At 41.7% G+C, this 26,525-nt stretch overlaps 1 protein-coding gene across 3 annotated transcripts in view; it reads right to left on the bottom strand.

Annotated features, from left to right (window-relative positions):
• Positions 1-21,613, bottom strand: part of ADAMTS2 (ADAM metallopeptidase with thrombospondin type 1 motif 2) — a 352,434-nt gene extending 330,821 nt beyond the window's left edge. For all 3 annotated transcript variants that reach the window (XM_039486343.1, XM_039486339.1, XM_039486340.1), the window contains exon 1: positions 21,469-21,613. The gene's annotated coding sequence lies outside the window, so the exon portion shown is untranslated. The remainder of the gene's footprint in view (positions 1-21,468) is intronic.
• Positions 21,614-26,525: the final 4,912 nt, after the last annotated feature.

Here is a 26,525-nt window from a genome sequence, read left to right as displayed (position 1 = left end):
GTAGTGATGTCCACTGAGAACCTGCAAAGTGTGCAAGAGCCCTTTTACTAAGACCCTGTTAGGCAGCAGCTTTTTATGGTTTTCTTTTGCTACCTTAAGTACCTATTGTCACATACAAACAAATACACATATAATAGAGCATGGTACAATAATGGTAATATTGTCAGGCCTTCTGTGACCTACTGCCTCTGGAAAAATGGCTCATCATGCAATCCCAGGAAACATCTCCTGAGATAACATGTAATTAACACAAGCAGCAGCTTTATGTTTCCAAAGCCTTGTTGCTTTTTCTGCATTCTCCGTTCCATCATTGCTGATGAATGGAGCTGGTTCTGAGCCACTAGATCCAAATTTTCCCAAAATTCAGAAGTGTTAGGCCATATCCATACCTCTCATCCTATCTCCATCAGTTTCCAAAGTTAAGGCTGGTAAGAGTGTTAAATGTAAACATGGGGAACAAATAATTAATAATGGTCTCTTCGATCTAGCAGAGAAAGTTATAAACAATCTTATGGCTGAAGCTAGACAAATTTAGTCTGGAAATAAGATATACATTTTTAACAGGGAGAGTAATTAACCATTGAAACAATTTATCAAGGGTTGTGAAGGATTCTCCATCACTGACAATTTTTAAATCAAGATTGGATGTTTTCCTAAAAGATCTGCTCTCGAAGTTACTTTGGGGAAGTTCTTATGACCTGTGTTACACAAGAGATCAAACTAGATGATCGCAATGGCCTTGGAATCTATGAATATTTATTTCTAATTAGCCTGCTCTTCCTGCCTAGTTCATTCAGTGGTGTTGCAGTAAAGTATGTGACATCAGAATCATTTCTATGGAAATGAACTGAGACACTAGACCATATTTCCCAAAGGCCTGATCCTGCAAACATTTTCTACCAAGTATTGTGCATTTTCCAATGTGTGGTCCCATGCAATATTGGGATAGTATGAAGATATGTGTACTCTTTCTTTAAATCTGTAGCCAAAACTGGTGCAAACCCTAGAAAGAAACTGTACAGAGAAGCAGAAGGAGAGAGAAGCAGCTTTGACAATTTTTCTTAGTCTAACAGAAATTGTTTTCCTTATTTTAATAAATCTCCTTGTTCAGAGTTATACAGCAACACTTTCAGTGATTCTGAATTATTGTCACAGGAAATGCAGAAAAAGTACAAGAGTTTAATGAGATTTTGGAAACCAAATATACAGCTTAAAGTTTGCCTGTGTGTGGCAATGCTTTTTAATGAGTTTAACTATAGGTGTGTAAATAAAGACTCTTCTAGATGCCATCTGTCTAATGTGCAAATTCAAAGTGGGAATGGGTAAATGCTTCAGTGCAAATTTCATCCTATCTGCGGCACAATATTTGTTGTTTAACTTCTGTAGGCAGCAAGTGATCATTATTTCTAGGATGTGCTGAGGGAAATCATGGAATGTTTGTTTTAGATAATGATGTGTAGCATCCATTGTAACTAGTGACTTTCAAAAACTGAAATTACACATTCAGAAATATCAAGTATGACATAAAAAAACCTCTAATCTCTCAGGATTTTTGCCAACCTCTGATTCATGTAATTCAGAAAATAAGACATGTTTTCTTGAACTTTTTGCTATAAGAGTTAATAGAAATTTGTTTAGCTGAGAGGATCAAAATTTCATCCCATCACAGCTGTAGCACATTAAACAAATTCATAACAACCTATTCCTATGATATATTGGAGGTTCTGTGTCTATATATCACCCTCTTTGAATTCTTTCAAACAGAATGGGAAATAACATTCTTATTTGTTACGAAATTTTCCTCCATTCTCAGCTACGTGCTCCAGTTATCAAACTGTTAATTATCTGATCCGTCTGAGTTGTTTCTGCAAGATTGTCTGGAACTTAAAGTGACAATTTATGCAATTGAAACAGAAAACTGTCAGTCTTGCAGAAGTGTTAACTGGTATTTTGACAAGGTGTGAGTGGCTTTAATTCTCTCTTAATAAAAAGGAAATGAAGAAATGGGAAAGGGTTTACAACCAAACAAAAATTGAGGTCACATAGGTCATTGACTTAGAAACACTTCTTAGACCCAATTCAATATACAAATCTTTGCATCTGATGATGATGGATTCTCCTGTCACTTCGATGGATGAGTGGTCAGCTAGTATAACTTGAGTTCTGGATTTATTTGTTTTTATAGCTTTTCACATGAGAAGTGAGTCCAATCCTGGATTTGCAAATGCAGTTGCATGTCTTACAAGTATAGACATTATGGGAAGGGTTTGAGGTGTTGGCTTTACAATGTGCTCTTTGCCAGGTGCTGAATAATTTCATCATACAACATGGCATTGCTGAAAAGTAAGCTACGAAGGCAGCAGAATTTCCTGACTGAGTTGAGAGGTGTGTTGTCAATCATGGTGCTTGTAATGCCAATGGCCTGGTGCTGGTTGGTACATGGCCTCTGTCTTTTTCAGTCTGATTGTAAAACTGAAGCACTTTGACATATAGACAAAGCAGTTCCTGATAAACTGGTTGTCCTTAGTGTGTGTGTGTGCGCGCAATGAGGGCACAGTCATCAGCAAACCGGAACACTCTTAATAGCTGTTTCATTACCTTGGTGAAGGCCCTGAATTGCTGTAGATTGGATGGGGGGGCAGGGAGTCTAGTCAATGTAAACCAGACATGTACACTTCTGTCAAAGTCCTGAAATGCAAACAAAAGCATGGCTGAAAAGACAACAGCAAAGAGCCATTACGCATCCTTGTTCGGTGCCATTGGTGATAGGGAAGGCTTCTGACAAGTCACCAAGCTTTATCACCTGGGCCATCATGCCTTCATGAAATGAGTGGATGACAGCAGTCATCTTTTCTGAGCAACCAAATTTATGAAGGAGTTTCCATAGGCCCTCACAATTCACCATGTCAAAGGCCTTGGTCAGGTCAAACAAACACTACGTACAGGTCTTTGTTCTGTTCATATGCCTTCTCTTGTATTTGTTGGGCTGCAAAACTCATGTCCGTGGTGGCAGAGCCAGCACAAAGGCCACACTATGGGCTTGGCTACACTTACAAATTTGCAGCACTGCAGCAGGGTGTGAAAACACACCCTCTCCAGTGCTGCAAATTGCGGCGCTGCAAAGCGCCAGTGTGATCAAAGCCCCAGCGCTGGAAGCGCGGCTCCCAGCGCTGTCCGTTATTCCCCACACGGAGGTGGAGTACGGACAGCGCTGGGAAAGCTTTCTCCCAGCGCTGGCGCTTTGACTACACTTAGCGCTTCAAAGCGCTGCCGCGGCAGCGCTTTGAAGTGCTAAGTGTAGCCAAAGACTCTAGATAAACTGAGTCCACTGGGTGAGAGATAAGTCTGTTGAGGACAACCCATGCAATCATCTTCCCTGCTACAGACAGCAGTGAGATTCTACAAAGGTTGTCACAGCTAGATATGTGTCCCTTCCATTTGTACTGATGGACTATGAAAGCATCCTTATATTCCTGGGGCACAGTATCCTGTTCCCATATAGTCTTGAAAAAGCTGGTGAGTTTCCTGTACATTTCAGGTGAAATGCCGTCAGGGCCTGGAGACTTGCCATGGACAGATGCTTGATGGCCTTAGTAACCTCATCAAAAGAGGGGATTATGGACAGCTCTTACAGGACAGGATGCTGTGGGAGTCAATGGCTTCGTTGGACATAGTAGACAGACAATTCAGAAGACTATCAAAGTGCTCTCCCTAGTGATAGAATATAGACTTTGACTGTGAGCAGCCAATTATCATCTGCTGTGAGGACAGGGGTTGTACCACTGGATTTTGGGCCACATACAGCATGGAGACCTTCATAGAAGGCCTTTGTGTCATGCTTGTCAGCTACTTCCTTGAGTTCCATAGCCTTCTGCTCCCACCAGTGTGCTTCATTAGCCTTAGTCATGTTTGGCCTGATGGTACATGGCCTTCTTCATTGTTGATTTCTTCTTAAAAAAATGTAGGACTTGTGTGTGGCATACATGGTCTCCAGTAGCCAGTCTATCTCAGGGTCATTCTCTTTAAACCAATCTTGGTGTTTCTGCCTTACAAAGCCAAGAACCTTGGATGCTGTATTATATGTGACATCTCTGAGCTTCTGCCAGGTTGCCTCATCTGTGGGGTTCTTTGGGACCTCAGCTAAAGCAATCTCCAGTGTCTGTTCCAACTTCGCTTGTTATCTGGGGTCTTTCATGGCAGCCACATTGATCTTCTTTAGGGGTTTGAGATATCCTCTGGGATGCTTTGGTGAGAAGTGTAGCCAAATGATACTTCTCCAAAGCCAATGATCTGACCAGCATTTGTCACCTCTCAAATAGCAGGTGATGTACACATCTTTAATGTCTTCAGACCATACAATTAAATAGTCCAGCATGTCCCACTGTTTTGACCTGGGATGCATCCATGTCATCTTATATCTGTTGGAAGACTGTGTTGGTAATAGTGACTAAACTTAGCATACTTGGAGAGAAGTAGCTGGTCACTGAAGTTTGACCTTCCAATGCCATGATGGCCCAGCACCCTGCTGCACATGTCAGATTCAGCTCCCACAAGAACATTAAAGTCTCTAAGGACAATGAGTCTGTCCTGATGTGGCACCCCTCTGATTACCCCGCTGAGATCTTCCTAAAATGCCTCCTTGATCTCATCTTTATGAGTCATTGGATCACAGGCACTAAAAACAACAGTGTGGCCCTAGTGGCTTGGGCTAGCCACCCAAGTACAACTCCATCTGAAATCCCAGGTAGGTTTCCATGTGGCTAGCCTGACCCACTGCCCATGCTGCTGTGGCCACACTGCTATTTTAGCATGCTAGCTCTAGCATAGCTAGCATGTGTATGCCTGCCTACGCTGGAATTACACCTATCAACTGTACACTGTATAGCCTTAGGGTCTGTATTTCTTTAAGAACATGGCCATGTTATTCTCTCAGTTCCCACTGGTAGATTTTGGTTCCAGTATTCTCCTCCCATTATGGCCCTGATTCAGCAAAACACCTAGCGTGTGCTTATACTGAATATGCTAATATCCTGATATTGGCTTAAAAACCAAATGATTTTTTAAAAATAATTGTTTTGGGGTTCTTTTCATTGCCTTCTGTTTTTTGAGTCCTTAGGATTCATGTTTTCAGGATTTTCTCCACAACCTCTGGTGCTAGCTGCATAACCTACGGGAATTACTAAAGCCCCCTTTGAACAACTGGATCAATTAGCATAGTTAATGAGGCTCTACACATGCGCAAGGGTCCAAACTAGAAGATCCTTTCCCAGGAATGGGGCCTGAGGCTGTACCAACTCACGAGGGTGGCTGTAGGTTAGAGGATAGGTGGCTATTGGCCAGGCCTAAGGTTGGGGATAGTTTATTTTTAAATAATAGTGGAGTTTTGTTATTATTTATTAGTAGCATTGTAGCAGCAACAAGCAGCCCCAGTCAAGGACTAAGCCCCCATCGTGCTAGTCACTGTACAAACACAAAACAGAAAGATGGTTCCTGCCGCAAAGAGCTTACAATCTAAGTACAAGATGAGAGAACAGTGGACCCAGACAGACACATGGGAGAGAACAGTCCAACAGTAGGACGGTACTGGTCAGCATGATGCAGTGGTCTCAGCACACCAGCTGCCAAACTGTTGTCAAGTTTTAGTAGATATCACAGCAAAGAAGATTGGTAAACAGGGATTTGATAGTGTTGGAGAAGCTTCCTAGAGCTGATTGCTAAAGAGAGAGAGCACTAGGGGGTCCTTACTCCTAACTACCTGTAAAATGTTCACTTTATAAATGTGGTTTTTTGCCTTGGAGAGCTTTAAAGTGCTAGTCAAAGGGAGTGTTATTTTCCATGGATTTATAGAGGAACATCTGGACTTAAGAAATCCTTTCATCCTTGGCACATCATTCTAACACTTCCCCCTAATACTGGTTTTGTCTTCTTGCTGAGATTTATTAATTCCTCCGTAATTATCTTGTGTGTCTCCTAGGTGTATTCACTGCTCTGGTCGACATTTTCAAGGAGCTCTAGCCATTTGGAAACATGATCATCAACATTTTCTGATTGTTATTTGCCATAATTCTTTCCTCGCCTTCTCTGCAATGACTGCCAAGACATTTCATCTGGCTTTATATGCTCGGCAGGTGCATTTGAGCACCAACTCTCTAGCTTCCTTCTTTTCACCTTTTGGGGTTGATATTCTTTCTTTTTAATTTAAAACTGATCTTCAATTTGTACATTGCTCTGCACTGACCACAGAAGGACAGTCAATAAAGAGGAAATTCTGCTAGAGAAGAGCCCACCCACTTCTGCTTAGTACCATTGATGCATGCAAAGATATTGCCCTGAAGCTCTCACACACACTCCATTCCATGAAAATACCCACTAGAACAGCCACATAAACCCTGTGAATTCAGAGAGTTCCTGCAGCATTCTCCCCTCAGAGAGCAGGCATCTGCAAGGTTTGTGGAGGAGCAGAGATGGCAACTGTAAAACCCCAGGGGCATCCAAGGATCTGTGGTCAAATTCCACAGATCCCAAAGCATCTGTGTGTATGTGTCTGCCCCTCGATGTGGCCAGTCAGCTTCCCCTACATGCTACAGCTGTCTCCTCAGGCATGCCATCTCTGCCTACCTCCTTTATGCCTGTGCACTCAAAGCCATGACAGTGGAAATTAATGCTACTTGGAGCTGTGTTATCTTTCACAAACATTTCCTCCTGCTGGCTATGGTGGGGGGTGGGATGTGCTACATACAGGAGTCACGTTCAGCAAAAGGCCCTCCAAACCCACAGAGTTCCAACAGTGCATGGGCATGGACTTCAAAAGGATCTTGGTTAAGAAAGAGAGCATGTAATCACAAACTATCACTCCATTTTCTGCATATCTAGAATCCCAATGTGCTGCACAACTGAGAAGAGTATCTGCCCAGAGACTTCTATGTCTGCTAAGTGAGAGCAGAGCTCTTCTTCATTAATCTAATGATCCCCTTAGCGTACGTTTACACACTCAAGATTCATAGTATGATTTCCCTTCCTAAACAGCCTTATAAAATGACTTTTTCCCATTCACTCCAGTCAGACAGAAAGCATTCCACCAGGTTTACAGCATCAATAATGTCCTGTGTGTCAGGTATTTCTTGGCAAGTAATGACCAATTGGGTGAAGAGAAGCCTTCAGCTCTCAGCTCTTGCACTTGGTCATTAAATACCAGGAAACGCCCTCCAGTCAGCCATTAGCGCTTAATTAACTCTCAGCTTCTCAGTATGAAAATTCCTGGCAGCTTTCCCAGAAAAAGGGAACAAGTTATAGGCCAAATGACACAAGCAAGTAACAAAAGGCCAAAAACAAAGAAAAAAAATACATGGATATTGTTAGGCTAGAACTTTATTCAACTCTTCAGGCAATGACATTTACCCTGTTGTGTTGATGTCCTAGATAATTGACAGCATGGGTAACACCGGGACAGGCTGCAATGTACACGCCTATTTCCCAATTAAGTCAATCAGGGATTGTAGGTGGTCATCTGGACTCGACCCATCACCTGCAAACTCAGTTGCTGCAAACTGTACTGAACAATAGAAAACCATTCCTAATCTTTATTAGAAAAAAGAGCCTTGTTCTGCTCCCAAGACATCAATGGCAGAACACCCACTGGCATTGATGGGATCAGAATCAGGCCCTAATTGTTACCAAAAAACAATCCATATTCTCATAGTAGATTCAAAATAATTTTAAATCTGGCAGCAATTATTTACTCTGTTGTTATCAGTAAACAACAGTATTAATATAACATAACAAGAACATAAGAACAACCATACTGGGTCAGACCAAAAGTCCATCTAGCCCAGTGTCCTGTCTTCCAATAGTGTCCAATGTCAGGTGCCCCAGAGGGAATGAACAGAACAGGTTATCATCAAGTGATCCATCCCATTGCCCGTTCCTAGCTTCTGACAAACAGAGGCTAGGGACACCATCCCTGCCCATCCTAGCTAATTGTCATTGATGGACCTATGCTCTATGTATTTATCTAGTTCTTTTCTGATTGAACCCTGTTATAGTCTTGGCCTTCACAACATCCTCTGGCAATATAGAGCTTGACACTACTCTCATTAAATTTAATGGTGCAAGATCCAGCCTATAGTGTTCAATCCTGCAAACATTTAGGCCCCATTTCAGCAGTTTCCCTATTCAGCACAGCACTTAAACACATGCCTAACTTTAAGAATGTGCTTACAGCTCACTGACATCAATTTTGAAGTCAATGGGACGTAAGCATATGTTTAAATGATCATCCCAAAGTGGTCATGTGCTTAAGTGACATCCCAAATAGACTTAAGCATGTGATTAAGTGCTTTTCTCAGTCAGGACCTTACCGATGTGAGTAGTCCAATGGATTTTGATGGGACAAAGCACTAAACTTAATAGTAAGTTCCTGATTCAGCAAGGTACCAAAGCACTTATGCATGTTTAAGCACAAGGAGTCCTACAGACTTCAGTGGTATTCCTCATCTGTGTAAAGTTACACACATGCCTTATTACCTTGCTGAACAGAGGCCTAATTGTTTCCAGGATCAGGTCCATAGTGGGGATATTACAAGGATTTTAAGAGGAATCTGTTACAGTTAGCTTTAGAAACTGAAGTTGGGGAATGAGAGGATTGAGCATTCAATTCATGTGTTTCTAAGGTTCAGATAAAAACTTAATGAAAAAAATTAATGTGAAAATATGGGGGAAATGTGCTTAAAATTGATTAAATATGCCCCCCAAAGCCCACTTAAAAACGCTTATGTAAGCACTTGTGTTTTGCTTTTTAAATAACGTGCTAAATAAGATTTCCAAGATCAGATAATTAATTTCCCCAGAATGCCAAAGTATTTCCCCATAGTACTTTAGGCCTGGAAGAGAACATAAAATAAACCAGCAGTCCAAATCAAACACAGGAAGTATTCAAAGTTCTCAAAACTGAGAGTGAGCATAATCACCAAGAAATGAATCCTCCCATTGTCCTCTCCCCCTAGAGTACAGATGCAAATGTGTGAGCAATTTTAGCAACATTCAGAAACACTCCCAGATCTATAGCTAGCTAGACAAATCAATGTAAAATAGCCAGACCTTACAAACAAACAAACTTCAGAAGGTTATTAAAAATGGAAGTGTCGTCTTCTTTTTTTAATGTTTCTGGCAGTTTCTAGGCACCAGCTGCAGGCTATTTTAATTTAACATTTTGACCTTTTTTGGCTTTATTCATTTTTCTTCATTTACTTTTTTTTTTTTTTAATTAAGGCAATGTAGAAATACCCACTTCAATAGCTAAGTTTATAAATCAAACTTTAGCAGCCTCAGGTCCTGATTCAGGAAATCAATGAAGCATGTACTGAAATTTAAGTGTGTGCCTTTTTCCTTAATTAGGACCTAAACTTCTTACTTTTACCATGCCTACATTGTCAGAGCCTTCTACAGCAGAGCACACCAGCCACTTCAGATCCACTGCCAAACTCCTTAGGAAGAACAGAAGTAGTGGGTTGTAACCCACGAAAGCATATGCTCAAATAAATGTGTGGCACCTTAGAGACTAACAAGTGCTCCTGTTCTTTTTGCAGATACAGACTAACATGGCTGCTACTCTGAAACTCCTTGGGCTTTCTGTAGATGCGTTTCTTACAAGCTGGCAGATGGGGTGCTGATCTGCTGCTATCACCACTCTAAATATTTACATTTCTATATTAATCTGCACAGGAGAAAAGAGGGGAAGAGCACAAACTGTAGGTGAGGGAAGTTTTATCTCCCACTCGGATACTGAGAGATGAATTCCAGACAACAACATTAATTATCCACAAAGAGCTTAATCCTACACTCCTTGTATACCAAAAATCCCCATTGACTTCTAGAGGAGTTTGGGGCAGGCAGGGATGAACCAATCAAGGATCAACCCATGCTGTGCTACTGTTTAATATTATTGCGCTTCATAGCAAACATGAATGATGGAAAAGGACCAATTAAAAGCCTTGCAGAGGGTAACGACTACACTCCTTGAAGGGCTGGATCATGAGTTACCACAAGCCATGAGTATATAGTTGCACTGCCCAAGGACCAGGCCAAGGATCGAATTGTGACACACACGCACAGTTCAGTCTCTACATACCCCTTGTTCTAGTGGTGGGAGGAGAAAGCTGCACCAGCATTTTACCTAGCCTACCTCACTTCCTGCTCCGTGTCGGCTGCAGTGACCAGCACGTTGGAAGGGGGGGCAGAGTCTAGGCTGTCCTGTCCACTGCTTCACAGCTGCTTTCCCCCCATTTAGAAACCAGCACTATGGCTAACCCCTGGTGAAAAGTAAGGAGCTGCCTTACACACCGCCTTTTATTCCCCTGTGCAGGATTGAGCCCTAAATATCTTTAGACAATGGACTATCATCGAGGTGAGTTTGGTGTTCTGAGGGCCCCTAGCAATGTAGATATAATGACCAAGTGACTGGTAAATAGCAACAGTAGTAAAGTTAGATTCTGCTGTCGGTTACACCTGTGCAAACACACTGAAGTCAATGGTGACTGAGGGCAGTCATGGAAATGGCTTCATCTAGTACTGTGAAGCTGTACTGAGTTCTGCTTTCACAGTATACTCTGCATGGGCAGAAAGTGAGCCAAGAATGATCCTAGCTCTGAATCCACTGGACTTCTCTGCACCCCTTACTCTCCACCAGTGGCAATGATGAAAAACTGCATCTAAAAATTGTTAGTTAATAGGCCTTCAAGTAGTATGAGTCATCAATTTTAAGGCCCGAATAGACCATAATAGTGTTGCCAACTCTCGCAATATATTCCCAGGTGCTGGAAATGTGATGTACATTTCTGCTTTCAGAATGCAGAATAAAGACTTTAAGGTTGTCTGCAAGGTTAAGTAAGATGTTAGTTATAAATCTTTCAAATTAGAATTGTCCTAACTATATTTATGCTTTAATTATGTGTGATTAGATAGATAGATAGATAGATTAGATAGATAGATAGATAGGAGACACAGCAGTAGTAAATTAAAAATGAAATGAAACTATATTACATAACTTTTCAGATATATAGTCAACTATATGTATATTATGGCCCAGGTACTAGAAATGTTCATAAATAATTTGAACTAAGAATGGGCATATTTTCAGAGCATTAAGGTGTATTACTGCTTCCCCAATGCACAGCTCAGAAAGCTGGCTGTAGAAACCCTGGATAATTTTAAAGAGCAAATCTTGTGTTGCTCAGCAACAGCACACCCTGATATAAAGGATGCAGGCAACTGGAAGACTTAATATCAGGGAATAGTGATTGCAAAGGGAAAAATAAAGAAGAACAAATACAATCCATTCACACAAGGTCTATAAAATTAAAATAGGTTGAAAAAATCAGATGAAGCAATACACTAATATTAATCTTTGGATAGTAGAACTAAGTAGAAAGTTATTACTCAGAACCAATGAACCAGCATCGCAGTACTTTAAATGGCATTGTTTGCAGCATTTAGATACAATAGGAAAAGAAGGAATTAAATTTTATTAAAGAGCTTGAAAGATCTCCTGGAGCTAAACCCTGAAGTCCTTGGAGCAGTTTTATCTTGTCTTGATTTCAGTGGGAGTTTGCCAGAGTGAGGCCTGAATAAAAGGTAAAAGCCTCAGACTTCACTCTGCCTGTGGAGGGGTCCTGTGCCATCAGAAGAGGGAAAGTTGCTTTCACCTTTGGCCTTCCCCTGAGATCCCAGGGAAGCAGCTACCTGTGGACTTGGTATGTTTCAGACCTGGCAGAAATAAGGGTATCACTAAGGTGATAAGCCAGCTGCTTCCCTCCAGGGTCATCCTCTTCCAGACCACAAAAGAAGCCACATAAATTTATACAGCCTCAGGTTGCTACAGAATCCCATTAGGCCAGGGGAGGTTCCTGGGCAGCAGCATTCAGGGAAGTTTCTGGAAGCTCAGCTCCTGCTGGAACCATGCTCTCCAGGGATCAGTGGGGCTGGGCAGTACAATGAAGGCAAGAAGCATCACTGAGGAAGTCCCTTGCTTCCTGCAAAGCAGAACTCCAGACTTCTTCCACAGGGACACAAAATACACCCCAGCCTCAACCTGGCTGGAAGAATGAGTATGATAGGAGGGGAGAATGAGGTCCTAAATAAGGACTTCAGGCCTTCACAAGAGTTTTATGACTGGAGGGGTGTTAACAGGCCACATAATCTTGAATGATCCATTGAAATATGTGTTAACTACCTATGCTAAACAATCTGTTCCACTTGTACTTAGCTGTGAAAATCTGAGTATGTGTCCCTGCCGTGAAGAAGAGCTCTGTGTAGCTCGAAAGCTTCTCTCTTTCACCAACAGAAATTGGTCCAATAAAAGATATTACCTCACTCACCTGGTCTCTGTAATATCTTGGGACCAACATTGCTACAACCATACTGCATACAATAATTCTAGATTGTAAACTCTGTGGGATACAAACTGACTTTGTTTTCATTGTTTTTACATTATCTCCCACAGCGGAGTCCTAAGTTCCCTCTAAGCTGTGCGGCCACGCAGCCGTGCAACAGGCTATGAAGCGCTGCGCAGGCACTCAGAGCTGTGGTGGGAAGAGATGCCTCTCCCCTAGCCCAACCTGCTGTAACCGGGGGAGAGGTGCCCCTTCCCTGGCCCCAACCCAGCCTCAGCCTGGACCTGCTGCAGCTGGAGGGAGAGGTGTCCCTCCCACAGCCCCAACCCAGCCCAGCCCCAGACCTGCCATGACCAGGGGAGAGGTGACTCTCCCCACCAGCCCAGGTGCTGCTGTGAGGGGGGGAGATCCGGGAGGAGTCCTCTCTCCCCACTGTAGCCCCAAGGCAGCCTATGCACCAAACCCCTCATTCCTAGCCCCACCCCAGAGCCCGCACCCCCAACCGGATTCCTCACCCCCCGCCCCCACACTGCAACCCTCTGCTCCAGCCCTCAGCCCCCTCCCACACTCCAAACCTCTCGGCCCCACCCCCACCACATGAATGTTGTTACATCACCAATATGGAGGTGATGTAACTGTGCACATAACAAAAATCATTCTGCACACGCGTGGGAAAAATTAGGAACACTGGCGGAGTCCCAAATTCAGTTGGGGACTCCAAGCAGTCCTGCTACATAATTAAGTAGAAGAAATGGCACATACAGGCCCAGATAGTTGGCTGGTATAAATCAACATATCTCCATTGCTTCAATTTACACCAACTGAGCTCTGGAACACAGATCTGATCTACAAGTTTCATCACCTGCCCACCTTATCAGCTATGCAGATGGTATAAACTTTTACTTTATACCATTGACACCATATTTTACATATTGTACACCATTTTGTGAGATACCCAATACAGATAAACTTTATGGCACCCGCTGCTCTTTCTTAAACTACTCATTTACTTTTCTGTTCTCTCCATTTATCTAAAGCAGTGTTTCCCAAACTTGGGATGCCGCTTGTTTAGGGAAAGACCCTGGCGGGCCGGGCCGGTTTACCTGCTGCGTCCGCAGGTCTGGCCAATCGCGGCTCCCACTGGCTGCGGTTCGCTGCTCCAGGCCAATGGGAGCTGCTGGAAGCGGCGGCCAGTATGTCCCTCGGCCCACACACTTCCAGCAGCTCCCATTGGCCTGGAGCAGCGAACTGCGGCCAGTGGGAGCTGCGATCGGCTGGACCTCCGGCCCGCCAGGGGTTTTCCCTACACAAGCGGCGTCCCAAGTTTGGGAAACACTAATCTAAAGGAATGCTGTGTCTCCAGTTTCATTCAGATAAATGGGGCTGTATTGTATTTAGTTCTGACCTTTTCAAAGACTGTCAGCGAGTTCACACAAGCTGCATTTATCTTTAGGACATATGGATCTGTATTGTGTTTCTTGGTCAGGGGTAGGCAACCTATGGCATGCATGCCGAAGGCGGCACACAAGCTGATTTTCAGTAGCACTCACACTGCCTGGGTCCTTGCCACCGGTTCGGAGGGTTCTGCATTTTAATTTAATTTTAAATGACGCTTCTTAAACATTTTAAAAACCTAATTTACTTTACATACAACAATAGTTTTGTTATATATTATATACTTATAGAAAGAGACCTTCTAGAAACATTAATATGTATTATTGGCACACGAAACCTTAAATCAGAGTGAATAAATGAAGACTCGGCATACCACTTCTGAAAGGTTGCTGACCCCTGTTCTAGGTTATAGAGACGGGTCAGGGTCACACCAGTGCAAAATTATACCACCCTGTGCCACCAGTGCCCACTGCACTCCCATTCCAGGGAAGATGGCATTTCCACCAACTCCCCACTTCAGGGGTGATAGGAGGGAAAGGCTGATTTTCTTTTGCCAGAGGCTCCACAGAAGCTCTGGTGGAAGAGGTTGCAAGAGGGATGGCTGGACTAGGCTTTGGGGCTGCACTGGGAGCACTTTCCACCTCCAGGAAGTCAGTGCAGAGCTGCAGTGAATCTGGTCCCCGTCTACCTTAGCTCTGCCCTCAGAGTGACTAGAAAATCACAACCTCAGACTAGTTTATCCATCCTTAACAAACAGCTTCATCTCATCAGTGAAAATTAAAATGTCTTACTGTGACTGATCCTGAGTGAGCCAATGCCTGCTTTCTTTACTGTCAGACACACCGAAAAAAGGAAAACTAGTTTACAAATTCCTGACTAGACAAATAGCAGAATGAAGGCCATCATTCTCCACTCCTCATTTGGGGTTTGATTGCATTAAGTGCTGAATACACTCAACTCCCATTGAAGACAATGAGGGTTGAGGGTGATTAGTCCCTTGCAGGAATGCCCAGCATCTCACAAGATCCAAACCAAAGTGAACAATCCTGCAAGGTGCTGAAAACTCAGTTGCAACCTTCACTATGGAGGGCTGACTGCCTCTCCATAATATTTCAGATTGCTCACTCCTGCCATCAGGAGCTTCTCCAAAAGATCTACATAAGCAGCTTTAAGAAAAAGATGAAGAAGCCATGCATAAACTGAATAAAGCACAGTTCACATGACACTCTCATAAGCTCTGATCCTTCAAATACGTAAGTGCATGCTTAACTTTACTACTGTGAGCAGTGGAACTGTGAGCAGTGAATAAAATGAGTAAAATTCTAATGCTTCCCAATTCTGACAAGAAAGTGGACCAGAATGACAAAGATCAGCTGGAATATCTATAGTGTAGATGATATAATGGCAACTGTGATAACTGGACTGACCTTTGAGAAAGTATATCCAGAACTTAGAAACACACACTCACACACCTTTGTTGCACAGGATCCATTGTGACTGCTGTGGCGAAAGTAAATAACAAACTGTTATTTACTCCTCATAACATAAAAACTGGGGGTCACCAAATTAAATTAATAGGCATCAGATTTAAAACAAACAAAAGGAAGTATTTTTTCATACACTGCACAGTCAACCTGTGGAACTCCTTTCCAGAGGATGTTGTGAAGGCCAAGACCATAACAAGGTTCAAAAAAAGAACTAGATACGTTCATGGAGGATAGGTCCATCAATGGCTATTAGCCGGGATGGGCAGGGATGGTGTCCCTAGCCTCTGTTTGCCAGAAGCTGGGAATGGGCGACAGGAGATGGATCACTTGATTATCTGTTCTGTTCATTCCCTCTGGGGCACCTGGCACTGGCCACTGTCAGAAGACAGGATACTGGGCTAGATGGGCCTTTGGTCTAACCCAGTATGGCCTTTCTTATGTTCTTATGTGTGCACCAGTACCAAAATTTACACATGCAAAATCCTCTTGCACTTAATTCACATGCACACTGTACATGGGTTGTTGTAAGTGTAGAGTCTATCATTTGTGTACACAAATAAGTGCAAAAATTACAGGTGTAAACACTGTATGTGCAAATCACTTACACACAAAGTTGCATGTGCATAAAGAGGCCTTGGTTGAAGTCATTTTGATAATTTGACCTTAAACATGCTGGGCTAAATATTGCACTGACATCTCCCCACCCAACCCCAATGAAATAAAAAGGACTGTATCGGTGGAGTGAACAGAACATGCCAGCTACCCTGACTCTTCAGCTCGCCAGTGTACAATGCCTATTCCTAGGAACTGCATTTCATTATGTATGTAGCTTACTTGAACACTGGTAGTCTGGCTGTTCCTCAGGGATTGAACAGAATGTTCCTCACTGAACATGACTTGGAAAGATAGAAACACTTAGTCCTTACATAGCCTTTCAGCAGTTATATAAGCACAACTGTCTCGTGTCATTATTGTAGGCTTATATGATGGTGCCATAATGTTGGTTTCAATATCCTCAGAAAGGATGCTTCTTCCAATATCCAGTTGTTCCTGATCAAGGCAGGATTTTGAAGTTTCAGGGCCCAGTCCTGCTCCTAGGATTGGAAAGATTCTGCCAATGAAGTTAATGCGGTTCCATGGGTGTCACTGAGGGCAGAATTTGGCCCAAAGCATGAAGGATTTTTTTATAAACCAATACAGGTACACTGCCAGCTCTAATGATTTTATCATGATTTTTGTGATATTCAGTATTTTCAATGGGGTCACCACTGAGGATAGCATTCAGCTCCTTACAGAAGCAGCAGGTCTTAGGTGCAGCACCGGAGCGATGGTTTGCCTCCCACGCCATATGGTATGCCTGCCTCAGCTCCTTTATCTTCACTCTGTACTGCTGCATGTCCCGATCATAGCCCTCTTCGCACAAGCCTCGAGAAATTTGCTCATGTGTGTCCCGATTCCTATGGGGCACTTGCACCACAGAACAGATTCCTCTCCCCATATACTGATCAGGTCTAACAACTCAGCATTGGTACAAGCATGAGCGCGTTTGGTGCAATAGCCAGCCATGGTCACCTGGGAAGCCTCCTGGGAAGCTCATCTGGGAAGCCAGCAAGCAGGAAATGAGATTTAAAATTCCCGGGGCTGCAAGGGGGAGGGGTGGGTTGGCTGCAGGGCAGCGGAGTTCAAACCGCTGAGCAGCATGGGAATTGTGGGACACTTTCTGGAGGCCAATAAAATTGAAGGGGAAAAAAAAAAGCTGTGGTGTCTACACTGGCTGTTTGTTGACAATAAAGGGAGGGGAAAAGACTAAAATCTCTCACAGGGGTAGAAGTTTTTTGTCCCCAAAACTTTTTTTTTTCCTCCCAAAAAAAGTCACATTGCAGTGTGTACTTGGGCCTGCTTGGGGTCACTACTGGTTCAAGACACACGATCCTCCTTTATTGTTCAAACTAGCTAGAACCATTTCTAATAATTGGGGCCTTTTTTCCGAAGACTTTTCCTCTTATCTTATCAGTTACCCTTCAAGTCCAGTTTTTCCAATTAAACCACATTCCAAGCTCAGTATTTCCAATCAAGCATACCATCTTCCAAGGTACACCTACGTGGTCAGAGGTGTGAAAAGAATACACACAAAGACACATAGTTATGCTGACAAAACCCCCAGTGTAGCAGCTATGTTGACAGAAAAGTGCTCCTGTCAACATAGCCAATGCCAAGATAGTGTTTCTACACCAGCAGAAAAACTCCTTCTGTTGGTGTACTCTGCATCTGCACTGCAGTTGCTAAAGACAGCAGCACACTCCTAAATGTGGTGGATGCAGATGGCAGTCTGTTTACTTGAATCCTCAGCTGCCTGTTTAAAGCAGCTTAAATCTCCTCAGCAAGACCAGAGCAGTGCAAAGGATTGAGCCCTCAGTCACATATATCAGGGATGACTTATCCTTTCCCACATGCTAATCAATTACCATTCTTGTGACAGGAATAGCATGGATGTGGAAGAAGAGCATCTGAGTATTTTAGGACTCAAAAGTATTGGAAAAGAGGAAAGCTGTAAAATACTATAAAGTATGATTGGAAATATGTCTTTTTTGCAGTACAGCTCTCCTTTCTTTCCTTTTCTTGGGCCTGACTTTGGGTGTGGTAGATTTATTTAGTGGAAATGTATTCAAAAGAACATCTACTCTGCAATTTCATGTTGTGCTTCTCAGCTTGTGTGCTTTTGGGAAAGCAACTGTGTGGTTCCTTTATGACTGTATTTTTTGGACCTGTATTTCACCAGATTCAGAAAAACAATGAAAGCAGAGATACAAGAGTTGGGAAAGATGTGAATTTTTCCACAGATGCTACATTTTAATTTCTAATGTTTCAGAATCCAGCTCTGGTTTTATGAAAAGAAACAGTTTCCTTTGTGAAGGAGAGGGAAAAAAAGAGAGACGGACCTTCCCTGAAAATGTGGAAAGGAGTTGGTAACAGATTACATAAGCCACAAGGCAAATAGCCTAAACCTACTCTGTACCAATATTTTTGCTAGAAAGTCCTTGTACAATCCTCAATTTCTTTGCAAACATTCAACCAATTACTTGGAAATGTGTTCAAGGCTGAAGATTTTAAATAAAAAGCACCCAAATTATACAGTGATGAACACTTTAGAAATTTATATAATGCAGCCCGGAAAATAAACTCCCACTGCTTTTAAACATAGGCTATGAAGGTAGAATATATTCTTTCCTTTCAAAGGAATAAATGGAAGCATAATTCTGTAAGTGCGCCATAACTAACCCATTAGTATTAGGAGGTAAATCCATCCCTGTTGTAAACCAGGGAATGATCAGAAAGAAATCTGGGGGACAGACATAGCCATAATTCCTTGACCAGAAAGGAAAAGGAAAGGAGTGCAGAGCCCTGATAAATACTGGGTGTCCTGCTGTTTAAAGTACTTATTTGAAGGATTTTTAAATTACAAGTATTCTCATATTTTCAACATCTTTAAAGAAAATCCACCCTTCAAGCCTGCTTTTGCAACCCATGCTCCTGCTGAATAACTTATAGACAATGATGTTCAGGGAGCCTCTGAAGTCAGAGGGCCTGGTTTGCCACTGCATCCCTCCAGTTTTACATCAGTATAACTCCATTGAAACTAGTGGGTAATTATGTCCAGAATTTGACTATGCCCTTGCAATGCTGAATTAAGACTAACAGAGTTTTGCCATTCATTCACACTTCAGCTAGGTAGTGAGTTACCACACCAGAAGATTTGAGACTCACTGTAGTCAGGTACCATGAAATTCAGGTTACCATGGAGTATTTCACTGTGTACTGAGACAGGCAGATCTTTCTCAAGAGCCATCTCTATCAGTCATAACACAATTCAGTGAGATTTTACAAGATACACTTGGCCAAAAGGAATCCTGCAAAAACATCAGGTGACAGTATAATAGAGTAAATTGCATTCTTCAGACCATTCAGCAGTGACTTGGGTATGTTGTACCACAATTCTGGACGTGTTCTATATAGTAATTTCTTTCTCAGAGATTCGTGTATGATGAAAAAGGAGCCTGCTGCCCTTTTCAGTTTATAATGTCACCAGAAATCGAGTCTGTTTAACAGATGGGGAATTCATCATTTCAGACTTACTCTTATATTAAAAAGTCACCTTTTTGATAATTGATCCCATCATGTATTATAGATGCTGCAAAGTCACATAACGTTAGGGTTTCTTTAATTGCCAAGACAGCCAAATCCTCCTTACATTATAATAAAAGAAACAAAACTCAAAACCAGAACTTGTATAATCAGTTTTACTGGGCATGATGCACTACACTAAGATTTAGTTGCAATTCAAAGCCCAGATTCTCAACTGATCAACATAGCTCCATTTGGTCCAAACCATCATAGCTCACAAAGGTTCAGACAAAAGATTCTAGTTTTGGCTCATATCTTATAATTCCCACTACAGTTTCAAGGATCACTTACATTTCATAATAGAGATACCTAAGAAATATTTCTGTCTTCTTCCTATTACTTAGATGTTGTTCACTTTTAGTCTGAGAAATAATGTAATCTGGATAATTGGGCAGAGGAAGCCAGAATCTTCAGTATTATAGTTCTGGCTCTGCCAATGTCTGGGCAATCATGTCACCTCTCTGCCTCAGTTTCGCTACCTGTGAAATGGGATATGACACCCACCTTCTTTACAGAAATATGGTAAGGGGGTACTTATTCACAGGACACTCAAGATCTCCACTCCTTCCAGGAAACAGGTAAGCATTTTAGAAGTGTGATCTAGCAGAGCTGATCTCTCAAGCCAGCGAAGTCTGCTGGTTGCCTGATTTCTGGGCCCCTTCAAGAGCTTCAGGAAGTGGCCTCTGTGGTCTGTTGAAGCCCTTGGGTCCCATCTTAGCCTGCCACCAATGCTGCTGGAACTGCTGCAGCTTCACATATTTCTACTATCTTTAGCTGATGCAAATCCAGCGTTAGCACTAACTAAGGCAGTGGGTCTCAAACTTTTTTACTGGCGACCCCTTTCACACAGCAAGCCTCTGTGTGCGACCCCCCTTATAAATTAAACACACTTTTTTATATATTTAACGCCATTATAAATGCTGAAGGCAAGCGGGGTTGGGGTGGAGGTTGACAGCTCGCGACCCCCCATGTAATAACCTCGTGACCCCCTGAGGGGTCCCAAACTCCAGTTTGAGAACTCCTGAACTAAGAGGTTCTCTCCCTACAACACTTCCTGCTGCCTACAGTAAACACAATGAGAGACCCATACAAGGAAGGAATTAGGTTTCTATGTGGGCTGTAATCTGGTCTCTTTGGACTAGCCAGTGTTTTAAGGGTTAAAGACACAGAAGCAACTTAAAACAATCCATTAATTATGGTATGTATTTCCAATGATGATAGCAATTGTTTCCCTAGGTTCTTTAAAAATAACATGGACCTACATTAATGTTCTTACAATTGCAAATGGGTCAGGACTAAACTAACATTGATGTTCCTAATCAATTTCACTTGTCACAAATTTACAATATAGATATTGAGAGAGACAAGGTAGGTGAGGTAATATCCTTTATTGGACTAACTTGCGTTGGTGGGAGGTACAAACTTTCAAGCTTTACAGAGCTCTTCTTCAGCTGAGTAAAAAGCTCTGTAAAGCTCAGAAAGCTTGTACCTTCCACCAACAGAAGCTGGTCTAATAAAACATATTACCTCACCTACCTTATATTTCTCATATCCTGAGACCAACACCACTACAACACTGAAGACAATATAGGAATTGTCTGAAACTTAATAATTTCTTTAGATAAAAAAAAAAGCTTAATATAACAGGTAGCATTTACCTAGCTGCTTGGGCCAAGATCACTTATACTCAATTTCCAACAGCAAACCAGTTTCTTTTTTGTATTTTATTGCATTTTAAATTACATTTATGCCTGGTCCTTCCATAATAATCATGCTGATTCCCCCAGGTCAGTGAAATAAACATTAATTCACAAGCTAAGCAAAAGAAATTAAATGTGCAAATCCCCAAACTGAGCAGAGAAAACACAATGAAATTAAGTGTAGGTCTATTCCCAGGCACTTTCAAATTTCCATATTTGCATAATAGTGATTAGTCTAAAAGAATAGAAAAAGAAAATTGCTCTAATTTTTTAAACTTTCCTAAAGAATAAGAGAGGGAAGTTTTTAAAAGTACTTACAAATTTGTGGTCATTTTCAGAGCAATCCCCAAGATTCTTGCTAATCTTTGTCAGCCCAGGTAAATGAGAATTCTGCCTCCTTGACTTTCACCTCTTTAAACAGCTCATTTATCCATCGCTTTCTTTTTCTGCTGCTTCTTCCTTTCCCAGAAGGACAATCAAAAATATTAAGGGCCTGATCCAGTTTTAAACCAGTGTAGCTCCATTGAAATCAATGAGCCAAATGCTCAGCTGGTGTAAATCAGTGTAGCTCCACTGAAATAAATGGGCCAGATGCTCAGCTGGTGTAAATCAGTGTAACGCCATTGAAAGCAATGAGCCAGATCCCTAGCAAGTATAAATCGGCAAAGGTCTATTAAAATTAATGGAGCTACTTTGATTTACAACAGCTGCAGAATTGGCCCTGTGTTTCTGCATTATACGCCTACCAAATGAAATAGCAGGAAAAAACAGATACATCAATGGGAAAGGGCTGAGGAGTAGACAGGGCAGCATTGTTTTCAATGCAGGCAGTCTGGAGTCAGTGGTATGGTTTGAAATAGGGGATCGGGCAATTTTGGATCTTACCTTATTCTAAATTTAGGGGGTGTTCTGGTCCTTGGGATTTTGGTTTAGGCCCATCTCTAACATGCAAGCAGGAATAAACTGGTGACTAACACTCAGTGTTTGGATGTACACACCAGTCAGCGCCCTAGCTAGCTCCTTATAGTTCATGGGAGGAGCCAGTGCAGGTCCTATTTGAAATCAGTTGCAGGACTCCTAACAGACCAGCATCAAGTGCACATCTGTGCACAGACAGGAGAGTTTCATAGTTCATGATCCTGGGAACAGAATGAGAACCTGAGCCCCAGAACCCTCCACAAAAGCTCAGCCCAGATACAGTAGTAATGTGTTTGGATACAGTCTAGTACTGTGTGTATATGGCCCCGCTCAGCCTGTCACCTCACCTGCCCAAGCCCTCCTCTGTCTCACCCAAACTTCCTCATCTTTCTGTAGTCTACCTCCCTAGACCAACCAGAACTCGATCTCTTCCCTTCACTCGCATATAAAGGCCAGCAGCCTCCTCTGACACTCTGTGCTGGGGAAGAAAGAAGACAGTAACTGTTTCTCTCCTCAGCAAAACTACAGCTCCCTGCCCCAATTTCAGCATGGGGATTGTGTGGCTTTTGCAGTGATTTCTGCTCCGGATTCAATCTGCCTGGGATAGCAGTTATGTTATCACCTTATGAGATTCATCCCTTCCTTTCCTTTACCTTTTACTTTATCTGACTTATGGTGGTATTTTCAACCCCAGGGAGACAATTACAGTGTCTGGGATCCCCATCCAAAATCCTGTATTTCCTCTGCAATTATCCTTTATTTTGTCATTTCTCTTGGAACAGGTCCAAGTTTTATAGGTTGACAGCTTACCAATTAGTAAATCAATGTCACCCTTCTTCTCAAACGAGTTACTTATGAAAATGTCTATTCCTACAAAAATCATGCTGTATTTGAATCCCGGTTCCAGAAGAACAAGGAGGTTTATATATACACATTACTGTAATAATGTCAAAGTTCAATCATACCCAGCGCTTATTAGATTTTGTTTTATTCTGTGCCTTGAATTATTCATTGACTATCTATAATTTCCCAAAGAATAATTTCATAAAGTGCTGCAGCAATAAAACTCACCATATACAGCACACCAATGTGGATTGTATTTATGATGCACTCACGGAAAGATCAGACTGTTACATTAATCATGTAAAAGTATTGAAAAAATTATATTTAATCATTGAAAATAAAACCTGCTTAAAGCTTTAAAACCCGCATGAAACCAAGAATTAAATTCCATACATTTCCTGCAACAATATACATAATTATTCAATCCTTCCAGCTTTGTCTGCGGTTTACTGAGCTCTCATCTCATTTTCTCTGAACTGTGATTTGTATTTAGTCTTTTTGATTTAGTAAATTTTGCTTAGAAGTTCCCATGTTTAAAAAAGTGCTGTGGGAATAGTATAGATATATTGGGCCATATCCTTGGATCTGGCCAAGTTGTGCTGTGAGATATGTCTCCTTGCAGCCTACCCGCAATCCCGAGGACAACAGGAAGCCAGTCCAACCCTGGCACAGCTTAGAGAAGCCTAAGTGCTGCTCTAAGTTACACTGGCTAGAACAGCCCTCTAGGGAGCACAATATAGTCTGTCCATGTCCCCTTTACACCATGCACGGATTCCCATCTGCTGTCCACTGAGCAGCTTGAAGCAGCTAGATGGAGGGAACAAAGATCTGGCCCTCAGGAATTTATCAGCAAAAATGTAATGACACTGCTCAGCATAGCAACGAAGACAGCAGAATTATTAGTAAGATTCCAGGTGCTTCCAGGCATGAGCTGTGTCTTGGTATGGGCTTTGTAAAAATCCATGTACAAATCTCTGGTGTTATATAGTAATAATTTAACCACAAAATCAAGAATAATTTATCTGCAGTTTTCAAAGTAGATAACCAGTCTAAAAAGGGCAGTGTCAATAATGTAACCCAGACTGGTTAATATCCAAAAACACATAAATTGTGGCAAAAAAGTGCCCTTTATTATGTGTAAATTAGGCCTCTTTAGACACTTCCTATCCCTGCCCAGTCCATGGGTTTGATGTGTCCCTTTCAGTAGTTAAAATTAATAATAAAATCAATCACTTTTCATAAGGGAATGATAATCTAACTCCACAGTCACTGAGCAGGCCAGTTGCCAACCAGTGTCCCAGAAAGCTATCTGGATTCTGGACATAGAAAAGTAATGCCTTTTATTATTATTATTTCTATTCCATCCTAAACCAGATGGAGACAGCATCAGACTGAAAACTTTGCAATCATTGATACCTTCTGGTTGCCATGCCTCTGTCATTTCAGACCCCTGCAGACAGAAGGATTTTGTCTGTTCGATCCCTTAGTTCTAGCTCTACTTAAGCATTCCCTTAATCCATCTGCCACCTAGAACTGACTCCCCATCCCCTTCTAACTCTAAGTATTGACCTGCCCTCCCACCGTCCACCTTCAACACAATTGCACCCTCCAAATTCACTCTCTTCCCTTTAAACCCCAGTGACCAGCGAATAAATCTTTCCATGTCTTTAGCCTCTGTCCAACCACTGAGTCTCCCTTTCCATGACTCCTACGCACCACCAGAAATTGAATTTTTCCCATTCTCCACTTGATCTTGATCAGTCTGATGGTTAAGGTCTCCCAGTTTTTGTTGTACTATGTGAAGTGCAGAGTCAAGTCTGAACACATGTCCCTGTTCTCTGATACGGTCTAAAAGCAGGAGACCTGCCCAATTCTTTAGAGTGGTCAAATACACAGTGAGCCAAATCCATTGCTGCATGTCTCAGATGTCTGAAGAGTTAAACACTCTATAGGTAATACACCTATCCTGCTGCAGGAAAGATCAGATGGAAACTATATGAGGGCAGGAGTGTAAACAGTCAGAATTTACTGCTATTGGAGTTTTGCCTTTGTTAGAACTGTAGGACCAGCCCATAATGTCAACCCATGAAAGTCCAGGGTATGCAAACACTTATATTCTTTTTTTTTAATTAAAAAAATCATCTGTCTAGAAAATGATTAAATATCTTTATGCAATTTAACAAGCATGGATGTATATATCTTTTATAACCGAAAGCGTTTTTGAGAAGTATGTTGTCCCTATAAAAGAAGCAGAGAATAAAGGTTTGGTGTGATCTGTGTATGCTAAGCTCTAAGATGCAGTATCTTTGAAAATTAATAACTTGTTTGAAATAATTCAACCTCCTATACATGATCCATCCTGTAGTGTTTCAGCAGATTTTGATTCTCTTTGTTCAGAAACCTTTTAGCTAATCATTTTCATCTCTTTGTGTCCATAAATCTTGCATCTCTAGGGCAATGACTTTTACTCAGAAAATGTTAAGCAGAAATAAAACTGCATGGAACAGTCAAAGCATTAGAATTTCAATAAGAATTCAGCAATATATTGATCCACTTCAGCCCCTTTCTGACTTTTCATTATGTCACTTTAACCTTCTGTGTTCAATAAGATAAAAGGCTAAAACAGTATATGATTTTGTTTGGGGAGGGGTGGCTCTCTATCTGTGTCTGTGCACACGCTTATGGGCTTTAGACAACCCAATAAAAATGAATTTTGAACTGCATCCTTGCCAGCAGCAAACTAAAAAACTATGTTTTCATAGTTGTATAGAAAATGGTCAGGAATATACTGTTGCAGTGAAGGGCATAGGCAGTTACTGAGTATTAGTGCGATGATAGTTTTATGCAAGTTCTTTTGAATTTCTGTACTTTAGCCCTGAAAATGCATAAATTACATTAAATAAATTACATAAAATGTGTTTATTACATTACCAGTGCAGCTGGAAATATCTGGGCTTATCCATACTCTAACCAGTCTTTGTTTCCTAGTACAGTACTCTATGCCATACAGAAAACAGTGACTATGATTCCTCCCCCCCATTTTGCAGGCATTCCTAGCTACTCAGCCATGGAGGCTGAGACCTGTTCTAAGCCAGCACCTTTCCCTCAGCAAATAGCATGGGATGCCAGTTTAGGCAGTACATGGAAACTAGAGCTAATTGTAAAGGGTCAAAATTATTTTTTGATAGACATTTTGAAAAATTTTGGCTTTAGAATTTTGTGCAAAAATATTTTTAAATGGTTTGATAAAAACTTTTAGGTTTCAATAAATATTTTTACTGGGAAATTTTCAGGGTTTTTGGTCCAAAAAAAAGGAAAATTTCAGCCAAAAGGAAAAATTTCCACATATTTTTTTCAATTTTCCATTTTTTTAACAAAAAGAATGTTCAAATGCATGGAAAATGCAGAACAGAACAAAACCAACTTGAAACATACAGAGCAGTCCCAATACAGAGCAAGCTCTTGGCCTACATTTATAACCTGCTTATGCTGAGGAAGCAGAGATTATTGCTAACAGTGTGGTGGGCAGATATGAAGATAGGGTCCCTGCCCCAGTGCATATCCTGCAAGTTGGTGAGCACCCTCAGTTCCCTTTTACTTCAATAGGTGTTGAG

Source organism: Mauremys reevesii, linkage group 8 (assembly GCF_016161935.1).
Source record: "Mauremys reevesii isolate NIE-2019 linkage group 8, ASM1616193v1, whole genome shotgun sequence".
Classification (NCBI taxonomy): domain Eukaryota; kingdom Metazoa; phylum Chordata; order Testudines; family Geoemydidae; genus Mauremys; species Mauremys reevesii.
The sequence above is the reverse complement of the archived record's forward strand: the minus strand, read 5'-3'. Positions and strand labels throughout refer to the sequence as shown.